Below are 15,521 nucleotides of genomic sequence, written 5' to 3'. Positions count from 1 at the left end.
ACGGACATGAGCAGAGCAAGGACAAGGGCCAGACACAGAGGTCACCAGGGCAGAAAGCAAAGGATCAGTGTAGGCCCTGGCTGGTTTGGCTCAGTGGATGAGGGTGTCAGCCCGTGGATTGAAGGGTCCGAATTCAATTCTGGCCAATGGCATGTACCTCAGTTGTAGGCTCAAATGTAGGATAGGACCTTGCCCCTAGGGTAACCTTTGCTCTCCTAGCATATCAATGGTCATGCGGTTTGGCCCTCCTGACCTTTCCTCCCTAGAGATAACATTTAGGCCTCAGTTGTATTTCAGCTCCAGGCCCAGAAAAGCAGCAAAACCAGAGCAGCGACCCCACAACTGACCTCAGGGCCAGGTGCATTGAATAATGACCCCCTGCCCTGGCGCTGACCAATCAATCAGTGGAGACCTAGAAAGCTAGTGAATATGCTATTGAGATCTTCCCCTGGGACTTCCCCTAAAATCAGCACCAGTGGCTCAATGGTTAGAGCACCGGCCCATGCACCAAAGGGTCTCAGGTTCGATCCTCAATCAAGAGCACGTACCTGGGTTGCAGGTTTGATCCCTGGTGGCTCCTGTCCAGCTCCTGTAGGAGGCAACCAATAGATGTGTCTTTCTCACATCAATGTCTCTCTCTCTCTCTCAAAATCAATAGAAAAAATATCCTTGGATGAGGATTAACAACAACGAAAAAACCCTTAGGAAGGCGGACCCAGGGAGCTCTCCCTCCTGGGAACAAGCCTGCCCAAGCCTTCCCCGCCTCCCGCCTCCCGCCTCCCGCCGCCCCCCCTCCCCCCCCTCGCATTACCGTTGCCTTCCTCACTCCGAAGCTCCAAGGGCCCTTCCTTTATCTCTATAACTGGTTTCCTAAGCCCATCTCTTCTATGAGTTACTTCTTCCACCGCTGTGATTTTACAAATACATGTTCTCTTATAGTGGAGTCTTGGCTCTGAATTCTTTCATAGCCAGAACTCTAGTACCGAGGTTGCTGAACCCAGGTCTGGTCTAACACCTGGCACCGTCCCATCCCCCCGCCCCCCCTCCCCCGGCCTACAACATAGCCATCTGTCTGTATACCTGCAGAGATGAGGTCACATGGGGTGCGCCCAAGAGAAAGTAACCAGGACAGGGACCACTCAGCAGCTTTGTCACTCTGTCTCCTTAGGGAATGACGTTCTGAGAGGACCTCCTGCTGGCATTTCAAAACCCTTGCTGGTCACCTAAAAGATGAGACAAACTATTCTGTGGCAAGGGACAAAGGGTTTTGCTTAAAGTTCTAGATCATTTTTATTTTATTATTGCCAGCAACTAAAAAAAACCAACACAACTTCATCAAGTCGCCTTTAGACACTCTCCTTCACTGCCTGTAAGTTCAGGGCTGCAAACTGAATGAAGCCTGAGTGCTTGGCCCTCTCTCCTCACATGCCCTCCGCGAGCTCCCCCCACTATTGATTTTCATTTTTGAAATGGGAAGAGGTAGTCCCAATGGAACTTCAGGCTGGCATGCGGCTTCTGAAGGAAACCGCTGCTTGGATTTCCTTGAAGTTCCCTCCTCGTTGCCAACGGTTTCGGTTCCTTGGTGCTCACGGTCTTTTCCTAGAGCTTCCAGCTGCCATCTCCTGGCAAGGGGACCATAGGTCTCAAACTCAGCCCCTTGCAGGGGACAGGGGGCAGGTAGGTGCTATAAATGAAGGAACTAGCCAGTGGGGTCTCTGGCAATCTGGGGAGCCCATGTCCCCCACCTCCACCCCTCCATGTGAGGGGGTGTTTGATGCCACTCAGCTCCAAGTGATGGTAGACAGGTAGATAATGGGCCTGAGGTGGCTCTATCTTGCCATTTTTTCCAGGGAAAGCAGATATTCAGGTTTCTAAAGTGTGAACTTTGCCCACCGATGTGGCTCAGTGGTTAAGCGTCGACCCATGCACCAGGAGTTTGCCGGTTTGATTCCCAGTGAGGGCACATGCCCATGGACATGGGCTCGATCCTCAGCGGAGGGGGCATACAGGAGGCAGCCGAATGGTGTTGCTCTCTCATTGATGTTTCTATCTCTCTCTCTCCCTTCCTCTCTCTCTAAAATCAATTAAAAAAAACCCCCATATTAAAATGTGAACTTTCCCGAGTTTTTATTCATGGCAAGTAAGTATTTTAAAGGACAGTGGAGGCACAGAAGCACATGGGGAGCTGGATTCAGTGCAGGCACTCTCCCCACCCACCCCCAGTTTGAGACCTCTCATCACGGTGCCTCAATGAGGCAGGACTTTTGTCCCATATTATGGATGAGGAAACTGAGACACAGAGAGCAGGCTTGCAGGCCCAAGTCACACAGCTGGGTAGCAGCAGAGAAGAGGAACAGGGTCTCTGGCTCCATGCCAAGCCCTCCCCACCCTGGGTTTCTCCATGGTTCCTCCCACCACCTCTGCCCTCCTCTACCTCTTATCCACCCTCCTGTCCTTGGGTTGAGGTTGTAGCCCTTCCTGGCTCCTCTCCTCCTCTTCTCCCCCTCTGTTTTTATCTCTTCCGCCCTCTGAGGCTGGGTTTTTATCTGATAATCACTGAGAGCCCAGGAATTCCCTCATTTAAAAGTGTGTCCTCCTGCCCTGGCATGGCATTGTCCCATACATCGAGAGGTCACTGGTTTGATTACTGGTCAGGGCATATGCCCAGGTTATGGACTCAATTCCCAGTAGGGGATGTGTAGGGGGTATGCAGGAAAGCACATCTCTCTTTCCCTCTCTTCTTCTCTTTCTAAATTCAACAAACACATATTTTTTAAAAAATATATATTTTATTGATATTTTACAGAGAGGAAAGGAGAGGGATAGAGAGTTAGAAACATCAGTAAGAGAGAAACATTGATCAGCTGCCTCCTGCATACCCCCTACTGGGGATGTGCCTGAAACCAAGGTACATGCCCTTGACTGGAATCGAACCTGGGACCCTTCAGTCCACAGGCCGATGCTCTATCCACTGAGCCAAACTGGTTAGGGCAACAGACACATATTTTTTACAAAAGTGTGTCCTCTGGATCCAGATGGCTTGGGTTTGAATTCCAACTCTATTATGTGATCACTGAGTGACCTTGGGCAAGTTACTGAATTTCTCTGTGTCTCAGTTTTCCTTTCTGTAAAATGGGGAGATTAATAGTAGGGTATTGTGAGGATTGAGTAAGTTAACATATTTAAATGCATTGAACTGTTCCAATACTTAGCTTAGCTATATAAGGGTTTGTTAAATTAAATAAATGCAACAAACATTTGTTGAGTACCTAGGGGGTGGCAGGCCCAGGACTCAACAGTGGCACTAAGAACAAGGCCTATTCCTTGTGGAGTTAATGGTCTCGTGGAGGAATATAGAGGGTTGGATAAGACTTGCTTATGTGATCTGTGCTGACACTATCTGCACTACACTGGCCTGCCTGCAGTTCATTCAATGCAATGGACTTTTTCAAATTGCAGCCCTGGACATGTCACTCCCATCTTTCCTCCCGTGGCCTCACTGCCCTTGTTCACTCTGTCACACTTAGCTGGGCCCACATCATCTTTGTTTAGGGCCACTGCCACCCTTGCCAGTGAGCCTTTTATTTATTTATTTATTTATTTATTTATTTATTTATTTATTTATTTTTATTGATTCAGAGAGGAAGGAGGGAGAGATAGAAACATCAATGATGAGAGAGAATCATTGATCGGCTGCCTACTGCACAACCCCTACTGGGGATCGAGCCTGCAACCCAGGCATATGCCCTTGACCGAAATCGAACCCACAACCCTTCAGTCCGCAGGCCAATGCTCTATCCATTGAGACAAGCCGGCTAGGGCGCCAGTGAGTCTTTGCATAGCAGCTTCCTCTGCCTGGAACACACTTCCCTCTCCATCCTCCTCAACCCTGTGGTTTAGTCAGAGCCTCCTGGTTCCAACCCCAACTCCACACTATGTGACCTGCCACTTTGCACTGTGTGCAGTGGTGCAGGCACAAAGAGTCTGGGAAGTTTCTGACTGCGTCTGCGCCTTCAATTCATGGAGGAACCTCACTTTCATCAGAAGGGAGGAAATGTGGAGACTAAATTGCTTTTCCTCTCCAGCTCTGGTTTCCTTACTGATAAAAGGGTTGCAGGTACCCTGAACTCAAAGGAGAGATGAGGTGACTGGAAGTGGATGCCACCTGGGGCTGCTGGGCTGCTGGAGACACTGCTGGTTCCTGGTGCTTCCTGGAGAAAGGGGCACCTTGGGGCAGAAGAGAAGGGAAGGGAAGGCACAAGAAGAAGGCAAGGGAGGGTATGTGCCAGGAGGGGCCAGTGTCTGGGTTGGCTGGAGCTGGTGTGGGTAGCCTGCCAGAAGGCCCAAATGGAGCCAGACAGCAGGGGGCCCCAATGAGGAAGCCAGGGAAAGGCAGTGTCATCTCGGGAGTTCCTCCATTCAGTATCCCTGGTCCATCTCTGCGGCTGCTCAGGAATAGGCTGCTATGGCGCTCCCCCAGGCAGTGGGCTCCAGCTGGGCCAGGTCTGACGTGGGGGATGGTTGTCTTGCAGGGCCTGTTTGGTATTTTTTTCCTTTATTCTCAGCCTAAGGTGGAAGGATCCAGGAGCTCTCCACACAGTTCCCAGTGCAGAGAGGGAATGAGAGAGAAGAAAACGGCTTGGAGAGGGAAAAGACCTTGCTGGAAGTCACACAGCACTTCCCCCTCATGCTCAGCCAGGGCCTGGTTTTGGAAAATGGTCTCCGAGGACCCGCTCATGCAAATAAGGACAAGAATAATGGCACATTCCCCATTTTCATTTAAAAATAGTCACAGTAGCTGACATTTGCTTGGCACTTAAGTGCCTGGTGCTGTTCTGATTGCTTTACATTGTTAACCTCGGATCTTCACAGCACCCAGAGGAGATAAGTTCTCCTATTTTTATTTCCATTTTACCTATCAGGAAGTCAAGGCACAGAGAGCCCCAGTAACACTACCCCAAGATCACCCAGCTGGCATCCTGGAGTTCTTTGCCGGCTTCACATCACAATCTCAGGTCGCCCTCATGCCTGGGGGAGGCAGCAAGGGAAGGCTGCTGTGTCCATTTCTTGAAGGAGCATATCAAGGCTGAGAACCTGGACGGTCGCCCGGGAGGACGCAGTGGAGTGGTTTGGACTTTGCCACTCGCGGAAGCGCAGGCTCCTCCCAGGAGCCAGGTGGATGAGCGAGTGCTGGGGTTCGGAGGCTGGACCGAGTCGAGGATCCGCACAGAGTCGAGGTTGGGGGCCTCTTCTGGCAGGAAGGGGCTGAGGCCCGGCTGTACCACTTGGCACCAGGGGTTGTAGAGTAAGGGTTTCCTGAAAAATGCGCTGTAATGGGCGAAGCAACTGGCCGAGTGTTCGACCACCGCCCGCGGTGTGAGCGCGCGCGCTCGGCGAACCCAGGCTCTTTGTGTGTCCGAGCCCGTGCGCGCGTGCGCGTGTGGAGTGTGCGCGCGTGTGTGTGTGTGAGTGCGTGCGCGCGCGCCTGTACATATGTGAGTGTCCGCATGTGGGGAGGGGCAGGGCTCCGCGGCCCCGCCCCGGCCCCGCCCCCGGCCCCGCCCCCGGCCCGGCCAAGCTGGTATTTTTCCACCCAGCAGGATGGGTGATGCTGAGAGCTGCCTGCTCAGACAACAGACACGCGAGGTCAGGAAGAAGCCGCTTATAAATTACTGCTTCCTTCGCGCCGCCGCCAGCGCCGAGCTTCGGGCCCTGGTTGCAGTCCGGCTCGCTTGCCGTCGCCGAGCCCTGAGGACTGCGAGCTCGGACACCCGGCCACACCGAGGAGCGCGGAGCGCGGACCCCGCGGGCCAGAGACCCAGCCGGCGGGCAGACCCTGGCGAGTGGAAGGGAGTGCAGCGCCGCGGCCGCCCCAGGTACCCGCGGGAGAGGGAGCCGGTCGCGCGGAGCCCCCACCTGGTCCCCGCGCTCTATTTAGTCCCGACCTCCTCCCCGCCCAGTATCCCCCATTCTGGCGCCCCTTTCACCACCGAGGGAGGTGTGGAGGGTCGCCTGCTCAGACCTGCTGGCAGGGCTGTTATTGTTTCCCTGGCGAAAGGGCTCGGGCTTCTAGTGCAGGCGGCAGGTGTGTGTGTCGGCGTCTCAGGCTCACTGGGCGTCTGTATGTATCTCCGCGTCCCTGTGTGTGTGTGTTTCTGAGGGTGGCTGTTTCTCCACGTCCCCAGCAGCATGCGCCGTTTGACCCAATGTATGTCTGCTATTCTCTGTGTCCAGGGCTGTGTGTGCGTGTGTGTGTGTATTCTGGTGTGTCTGTGATACCTGAGTGTGGTTGTGTCTTCTAACGTGTGCACTTGTGTGTCCTGGTGTGTGTCTGTGAGAACGTGTGGGTGTGCGCGCGCGTGCGCGCGGGAGGGTGGGTGAGAACCTGTGTGTGTGTGTGTGTGTGTGACTGTGTCTTCAAGTACCTGCCAGTGCACGTGTATGTCCCCAAGTGTGGCTGTGTCTCTGGGTCCCTGGTTGCAGCACTTCTGTGTCCTCTGCTGTACCTGAGGGAGTGTCTCTGGTTTCTAGAGAGCTGAACAGAGGAGCTGGTTCTTCAGGGCAGGCACTGAGTGGGGAGAGGTGATAGGGCGGCCTGGCTCCAAGGGTAATGCCTGAGTGTGGCGCGCAGGTGGCAGTGCCAATGTCCAGCCGTCTTGAGGGACAGCTGGAGGCCAAGAGGGCCATGGGCAGGGACAGCAAGACACTCCTCTTGACTTTTTCCCTTCCTTCTGGGGGTTCCTCTTTGGGGCAGGAGGTTCTATGGCTCCCACTAGGGAAGCCAGAGAGAATCTCAGAGAATCCACAGCCCCAAAGCTTTAGCCTGGACTGGAGAGAGGACCTGTGGGCCGCCTTCCTGGGCACCCAGAGGGAGGTGTGTGCTCCGCGGGGCCACCAGCCTGGCTATTTTGGTCACTGCCAGGCCTCTGCCAGATCTTGGCCTTCCCCAGGACCAGCCCCAGAGGCTTGGGAGGCAGCCCGGGCCCCCATTTCCTGCCTGGTGACATAAATCAGCTCAGTAACAGCCCAGAGGCTTAAATGGAGGGTCTTCAGGCTGAGATTTTGAGGTTTAGTGGTCCGTGGCTCCATTTGGACTTTGGTAAATTGGCCCACGCTTCGGCACTGCTGACGTTCAAATAAATGTCATGGAGGAGATCTTTTAAAAAATTTCTTTTAAATTTTTTCTTGGCTGGAAGGGAGGGGATCTCATCCAGAGTATCCTAGCCAGAAGGAGTTTATTTTTATGAGAGAGAGCGCGGGTGAGCACTTAGCAACCAACCGCCTGCCTCCCTCTCAACCAGGGAGTCATTCAGGGAGTGCGGGGTGGGCATGAAGAGGTATGGGGGTGGAGTGGGGAAGGACAGATTTCATCAAGATGGTGTTGGAAAGGGGGTTTAGAGGGAGCCTGAGGGCACTGGCTGATGAGTACCCACCACAGGGTGGGATTGGTAAAGTGACTAGAGGTCCTAGGCCTGGCTCAGCCCCCACTTGACCTTGGGCAACCTTTTTTGGGGCCTCAGTTAACGCATCTGTAAAATGGAGTAGAATGGTTCTGAGGTAAGCAGAATCTGCAAGGCAGGAGCTTGTCCCTAGGGAGCTGAGTTCAAGTACTGTCTTAGTTGGCCTGTGACCTTGGGTGATTCCCTGGGCCTAAGGCAGCAAGGACATCAGTGCCAGCCGCACTGTGTCCTTGAGGGGATTGAGGGAGATGAGGCTGAATAAGCCGAGGTAAGCTGTAAAGCTGAGCCAGGCTTCAGAGCTGCTAATTAGAGGTGCCACAAGGTCCCAGGTCACTGTGGTATGTGATAAGGCTAAGGTGCACCCTCAAGTGTTTGCCCTTCAGGAATACCCTTGTACTGACCTGTGACACAGTTTTAGTCAACCTCCCCTGACCCTTCTCTTTTAGCTCATCCTGCTGTGATTGAGTCACATCTGCTTGCAGAGTTGGGAGGCCCTGGTGGGTAGTGCCTATTTTGCAGATGAGCAAACTGAGAGCCACCTTGAGGACAGCAGGGTGACTGGACAGTAGGCCTTCCCTTGGCCAGCTGTGAGTTTTGGCTCTGGAGTTTGAGGAACTAATATCATGGGGAGTTGAAATTGGGCCAGGACTGGGGAAAACAAGAGTCAAAGGTGCCCCAGTCCTCAGGGTTGGAAGGTGAGTGTGTGGAACTCATTGGCACCTCAATTCTGTCCCTGGTTATCCATTTCCCCTTCTCTGTACCTTCTCTGGGCGCCCTGCCACTTTTCCTACGCAGTTTGGGCCCCATGGGTGGCATTGTCTAACTCCAATTTTCCACCTATCAACCTGTCAAAGGGCTTGGGAACTGTACTTACCTGAAAGTCTTTCCAAAGGTCCCAAAATAAGACACTTAGATCATTGAACATTTTCCTGTATATAGAAAAGAGCCGAAAAATAAATTATAAGGAGCCCCTGGAATGCAGCTTGGCTGCAGCTGGAGGGGGTCTGGGTGAGAATTAGGGCTGTTTTTGGAGGCCCGGGGTTACCCCGGTTGGTGCAGGCTGATCCCCAATTTCTGCAAAAGGTCACAAGTGAGACTCATTCTTTGGAGCTACAGCTCACTCCTCTGCATTGGCCAATTTACCTTGGCCCAAGTGTTTGTGTGAATTAATGGGATCTGGGGAGGAGCTGTGGATGTGGAAATGCTCAGTGGCCTTCAAATGTGAATGAGAGCTCTTTTTGAATGCGTCTCATTTAGTTGGTTAATAAGCCTTGCTAAGGTTAGTTCTGGTGAGGCATTGGCTTTCGAGGAGCTCATGGCGGGGAGGGCGGCGGGGGGATGGAGAAAGGACAGTGTGGCAGCTGCTCTGACTATGGGGGGCAGTGAGGACTCAGTGTGCATTGATGGCAGGGTTGTAGGCAGGTGGAACTTCAGTTTCTTAGAGGAGGTGATTTTGGAGTTGGCATCAGAATGGAGGAACAGGATGGGCTAGTGTTAACCGGCAGAGGGCACAGTAGGTGAGACCTAGGGACCTAGGTCTCAGGGACCTAGCTGGAGAGAAGAACTGGTGGAGGGCCTTGAGTGCTAGGTAAAGGGCTTGGCCTTTATTCTGAGAGCCGCTGAGATAGAAATGGCATCAGATTGGGTTTAGGGACAGCAGTAGAGATGCCACTTAAACCCCCGAGCCTGGGAGACCCCTGATGGTGAGTGAGGAATTAGGCTGAGGTGTAGAAAAACAAGGATGGCCCAGGAATTGTTGGTCAGGGCACAAAGCATTTTCTATGCCAGTGAATTTTGCCCTGAGCTCTTTTTGTAAACACAGGGTGAAGGCCTGGACATGCTGTTTAACAGGTACACAGGCCATTAACTTACTGGCTTAGACCTCCCTGGGAGCGTGCAGCCCTGGCCTCTTTAGGGTGAAGTATGTCTATCCTAGACGGGGTTTTGGGGTTTCCCTTCTCATCTCACCTGGTCAGAGGCTTCATTTGGAAACCCAAGTTGAGGGGCAGGGTTTAGGGGTGGTGGGAGGGCAGAGAGAATGAAAATGGCTATGTTTCTAAAGCTTGGTGATCAACCAGCTCTCTTGTAAAAACCAACACACAAATCACTCAAAACAATAAAAAGTGGGGGATGGAGCTGTAGGGGACAGGGGCCAGCAGTGATAATTCTAGTCATGTATCAGAATTACCTGAATTACTTTTCACAAATGCATATTTCTAGGCCCAGCCTGGATACTGAATCAAAATCTCTGAGGGTGGATCCTGGGAATCTATATTTTAAAAAAATTTCTCGTGATTTAAACAATTTTTTTTTAAGTTGAGATATAATTTACATGCAGTGAAATGCAAAAATTTTCTTACAGTTTGATGAGTTTTGGCAAATTACACAGATGGTTACACCTGTGTAACCACCACCCAGATCAAGATACCAAGCATTTCCAGTTCCCCTGGAAAGTTATCTGTGCCCTTCCCTCCCAAAGGGAACCAGTTTTGATTTCTATCACCATACATAAGCCTAGAATGGCCTTGAATGGCATAGACTCTTTTGTGTCTGGATTCTTTCTGCCTGATGTTTTTGAGATCCAGCCATGCTGTTCAGTGTGTATCAGTAGTTCATTCCTTTTATCGCTGAGTAGTATTTCGTTGTATGGATGCACCAGTTTATTTATCCATTCTCTTGTTGACATTTGGGGTGTTTTCAGTTTGGGGCAATTTGGAATAAAGCTTCTATGATCATTGATGTACAAGTCTTTTTGTGGATATATATTTTCATTTTTCTAGGAGTGGGAAACTGTCAAAGGAATCTCTTTTAATTATAAAACATATTACCTTAACAAAACTGTGTAAGCTCAAAGTGATCCTTAAAGATATTAATACATCTGACTGACAATCTATTATCTATTTCTCTTTTTATATCAAGGCCTTTCAGGTTATACATTTTCCTCTTCCTACAGCTTTAACTGTATCCCTCAGATGTCTACATGGACATATGCTCCTTTTTATTACTTTCTAGATCAGTATTCATTGCCTCTTCTATCTAATGTTATTTAGAATCTGTATTATTTAGGATTTAAGATAGATGTGGTTTTGTTTTGTTTCGAAAATGGCATCGTGCTGTTCTTGGTTCTGCCACGTACTCTAGTCAAACAACAAACCATTGTAGAAACACTGCTTTTCAGAACATACAGATCTGCCAGGCTATTCTGAACAGCTAGTGAGCATTTGGGAATCACTGACCTAGACTGGCCTGTCTTAATCATCCCAAGTGCCACCACCTCAGTGAATGAAATGCTCCCACCCAGTGACTTTGAACTTGCCCTGATGGTGGGCATTGAAGCCACCCGAGGCCATTCAGCATTCTCAGGTGGGAAGGAACCGATACTTACTGAGCACACACTCTGCCTTATCACCCTGGCTGCATTTTAAGCCCTGTACCTGACTTGGGGTTCGTATCTCCATCTTTTGGACGAGTTCTTCCAGTCTCAGAGAAATGACTGGCCCCAGCTCACACAGCTTGGAAATGGGGAGGAGTGCTGGAACCAGAGCCCATGTGTTCTAATGTTTACTGAGCACATACTGGGTGCCAGGCATAGTGCCATGGCCAGGGGGACAGGGTTAAATAAACCAAACAGCCCCGGTGCTCAAGTAGCTCACAGCCTCGTGGGAGGGAGGAGATCTCTATCAAGAAGAGTTAATGAACAGTTTATGTCAAGGAATGCCTGGGAAGTTTTGAGGGAGGGTGGGCCATTTGGCTGGGGAGTATGGGGACTTTCGGATTACGGAGTTAACCTTCCCTGTCCACCCACTTCAGGGATGAGGAGACTGAGTCTGAATGAGACATAGATCAACTCTGAAAGATGGGCCATCAAAAGACCCATTGTTCACAAACCTGTGGTTCTTCCCCAGCCCCACCTGCCTCTCCGTGATTATGTAAAACAGGTGAATTTGAGGGCTGTTTTATCTCAGTCTCAAACTTTCATTCTCAAACTTTCAATGGCTATTGCCAAGACTCTCAGATCCTGATCTTATCGCACGAAATGGGAAAGGGGGTAAGAGGGCGCAAAGCCATAAAGATCTGAAAGATTCCTTAGCGCTTGGCTGCTCTGGAGACACCTACAGAAGCTGGGATGGGGGTTCCTGGAAAGCAGGCACACCTGCGTGGGGAGGAGCATGGAGCCTGGCTCCTGGTGGGCAGCTCTGGCCACTGTGGAGTAGAATTGAGGCAGCTGTGACAGGGCCAATAGGTGTCTGAGCAGGCTTGGGCTGAAGGGCAGGAGAGCTGAGTTCTGGTTCTGCTCACCTTGGGTCCTCCTTGGCTCCTCTGAGCTTCAGCCTCCCCCCATTAAGTGGCGTCTTGGGTCACATCGCCGCAGGGTCATCCCAACCAGCTCGGAGAGTTCCACCTATCCCATGGCTTTTCTTTGCACAAAATAAAAGTGATGAGTGAATTCGTGCCATGTTTCACCATCCCCTTTCCAGCAGAAAGACCTTAACTCTGTGGGCCAGGCTGCCCGCTGCCTGGTTGGGGGTGGAGGGGTGAAGCTGGCTGGTGGGCATCAGCAGAGACCTGCTTAGTGGGTGGAGGGCACCGGAAGGGGCTGGTGTGGAAGGCTCTGCCGATCGGCACCCGGAGATGATGATGGCTCAGCCCTCATGGGGCACTCAGCCCATGAAGTCAAGGACATTCATTCTGTTACCAGACGGCACCTGGTATCTCATCTCTGGGTAACTGTAACCACAGCTCAAGACAGTGGCCTCCTCACCAGCCTCCATGCCTCCTGGGCATCTCTCTGTACTGCCACCTACTTCATGAAGCTTTTCTCGAACCCTTAACGATGCCTGACACATAGTAAGCACTCAAAAAGGTTACAGCTTCACCCTGCTCTGAGCCCCCTGTAAGGCGGAGTTCAGGTCTCTGTGGTCTTGTCTTTAATCTATCCATGGCACTTGTGGGGACAGGCCGGGGGTGGGGGGAGGATGCTCCAGCATAGGGCCTGGTGTCAGGGGGTCCTCAGCACACACTCACACACACAAAATCCCTCTGATTCCCTGAACCCTGAAACGAGAGCCTGTAGTTTAAACATCTGAGTGGGTCCAGGCTTGGAAATGCAATGCACCCATCGCTGTGCACCCATGCAACAAATATTTATTTGTTCTAGGCCCTGGCGATGTGGCAGGTCACCAAGACAGACCAAATCATGCCCACATAGAGCTGAGCACAAAATAATTTAATGATTTATCACAGGGACTCCGGGACTCCAGGGTTTGGGGGGCCTTGGCTGCTGGCTTGTGGTGTGATCAAGGCGAGTCCTTTCCCTTCTCTGGTCCTCACTACTAATTTGTAAGGAATCTTCGTGTTTTGGGGAAATTACCTGCTGAGTAAAAGGGGGAAACACCCTTTCTTTTCTCTGTTGGGGAGCACCTGTCATCACTGTGTGGGGTGCTGCTCTGGTTAGGTCCCTTTAAGGATGCTATTGTCATCCTGTAGGTTTTCAAGGTGTCTTAGTCCTCCTCTGAAAGGACCCTCCCGATTTGGGGCCTGGAGTTCGAAATGCTCTGAGCAGAGCTGTGGCACGGGCTTTTAGTAAAACACATTTCCTTGGGGAAGAAGGTGGGGTTTCTTCTACCTTTGGTAGAAGAATATAGATTAGAGCAGACCTTCAAAAAGAAAAAGAACACCCTCTCCCCCGCCCAAACCTGCCAGCCTCTCTCCAATGGTACTGAGCAGAATTCGTTTCTGTCTTCCACTTCTCACCAGTGGAAGGTGTGGGTTGTTTTAAAAGGATTAGCGTTCCAGGCCTGAAAAAAACGGTGCCGATCATGACAGCATGGTCTTCCAGAGGCAGCTCTTGTCCACAGGTCTGTTCTGTGCTGTCAACACAGAGTTTTATCAATTTGAGCCAATATTTTTCAGCATGGGATGTTTTTGCATCTGCATCTGGTCATCTGGTTTCTGTGACCAGCGCCCTCCCCCATCCTGCAGTGTGCTGGCTCTGGCCCTGGAGGAATGGCAGGTATGGCAGGTATGGCAGTGTGTTGCAGGTGGATCCCAGTGGAAGTGGAGGGGAAGTGATTCAGGAACTTCAGCTCAGTAGCCTTTCCATTCACAGCCCTCGAAGGGGACCCTTAGCACTTTCCTAGGGCAGTTCAAGGCTAGAGCTGGGAAATCCAGGTGGCTCCACACTCCTCCCCCAAGGCTGTGGCACAAACCTTCCAGGGCAGCCCCTTTGCCAATCTCTGCTGGGAGTTCGGGGCAGCTCACTCCAGGCAGAGGGCCATTAAACTTGCCCCCTTGCATGCGAAAGGTTCAGCCTTTTGTGGAGAGGAACAGAGGCAGCCAGACTCTGCCGAAAGCCCCAAATCTGGGACCTGGAATGTTTTTAGTAAATTTTGTTACCTTGGTTGAGTCCTGTGATCAGAACCTACTCACTAAGTCTCATTGTAGGGCACACCTCGCCCTTGTCTCTTCCCCTCTCTGAGCCATCACAGGGTTCAGGGGAGGCTGAGAGACATCGGAGAATTTTTGTTCCCTCAGCATTTCATCACCTCTGACACCTGCCTGCCGCCCCCAGCCCTACCCCTGGCCTGGCTCTGTCTTGGGGTGCTGCAACCACAATAATAACATACCTGGGCCCCTCAGACTTAGAAGCTGTAGACCTCACCTGGGATCTTGTTAAAATGCTCCTTTTCATGCAGAAGGACTAAGATGGAACCTGAGATTCTGCATTGCTAACCAGCTCCCAGGCGACACCAGTGCTGCTGGTCTGGGACCGCTCTGAGTCAAGGAGCTAAGTCACAGCTGTGGGGTCCCCGCTGCCTCTGAAGACCAGGCTCAGAGCCTTGTAGGCATCATTTCTCTAATCACCACAAAAGATACCGTTATTCCCATTATGCACATGAAAAGCTGGGGCCCCAGAGTGAGCAGGTAACTCGCCCAAGGTCACACAGCTGGGAGGCAGCTGAGCCAGGCCAGACCCTCTGGGCCAGTGCCACCTTGGAAAGGATGCTGGTGGGGAAGCCCTTTTCTACTGAACAGTGTCCCTGGTCCAAAAGCCACAGGAGGCTTTTAAAGGCAGCCAAGTCGGATGTAAATCAGGGAGAGCCCAGGGCCCGCCAGGCCGTGCTGACAGCAGGCAGCCCAGGCAGTGTGTCAGGCCCAGGCCCGCAGCGGGATTTGGTGCTGGCAGGCTGCCTGGTGCCGAGAGCCGCTGGGGGATGCTCACAGCTCCTGGAAGAGCCTGCTGAGCCCAAGGAGGCTCCATGTCCCTTACAGCTTCCCCAATACTTAGATAAACGTCAGGGTGGAGGGCTGGCCAGAAGGATGGGCAATGGAATGGTCGTCAGCTGGGACCTGGTACTTTCGTTGTTTAAGGACTGGCTCATCCTCAAACCACACAGGCACTTTCCTTAATTGGGGGTCTGCTTTGAAGACTGAGCGACCTTGGTCTCCTGCCCGGCTGGGCCTTTATTTTGCACTGGGACCTGCCCCAGGCTACCAAGAAGAGTAGAATAGATTTAGAATCTAGGTCCCAAAATGTGGTCACTGGACCAGCAGTCATCATCACCTGGGAGCTTGTTAGAATGCTAACTCACACCTGGGTGGGCCCAGCTCTGTTTTAACAAGCCCTCCAGGCCTAGCTCTGAGAAGGGCTGTTTTCTCTGGCATGGGGAAGGTACGTATGCAGTCCTAACCTTCGCAATAGGCTCTCTTGGTAGCTAGAGTAACACCGCTGTAGGGGGACCTCAGATGTCATTCCATCTGTACCCCACTTTTCTGATGCCCTGAGTGTCAGAGAAGGAGGCATGCATGAAATTACCCAGCACATTCAAAGCAGGGCATAGGTCTCCATTCTTAGGGTTGCAAGTGGCAGAAATCAGTTCAAACTAACTTATAAAACAACTAGAGGCCCGGTGCACGAAATTTGTGCACGGGGGAGGGGGGTGTCCCTCAGCCCAGCCTGCACTCTCTCCAATCTGGGACCCCTCGAGGGATGTCCGACTGCCCTTTTAGGCCAGATCTCAGTAGGATCGGGCCTAAACGGGCAGTTGGACATCCCTCTCA

The 15,521-nt window shown here is 51.9% G+C and overlaps 1 protein-coding gene across 2 annotated transcripts in view; it reads left to right on the top strand.

Annotated features, from left to right (window-relative positions):
- Nucleotides 1-5,566: 5,566 nt before the first annotated feature.
- The window catches only part of SLC6A6 (solute carrier family 6 member 6), an 81,723-nt gene continuing 71,768 nt past the window's right edge, over nucleotides 5,567-15,521 (top strand). Inside the window, exon 1 of one of the 2 annotated variants that reach the window (XM_080672370.1) lies at nucleotides 5,567-5,876. The gene's annotated coding sequence lies outside the window, so the exon portion shown is untranslated. The remainder of the gene's footprint in view (nucleotides 5,877-15,521) is intronic. The other variant, XM_080672371.1, reaches the window with a different exon arrangement.

The sequence above is a fragment of the Plecotus auritus genome, assembly GCF_963455305.1.
Source record: "Plecotus auritus genome assembly, chromosome: 6".
Taxonomy (NCBI): Eukaryota; Metazoa; Chordata; class Mammalia; order Chiroptera; family Vespertilionidae; genus Plecotus; species Plecotus auritus.
The sequence above is the reverse complement of the archived record's forward strand: the minus strand, read 5'-3'. Positions and strand labels throughout refer to the sequence as shown.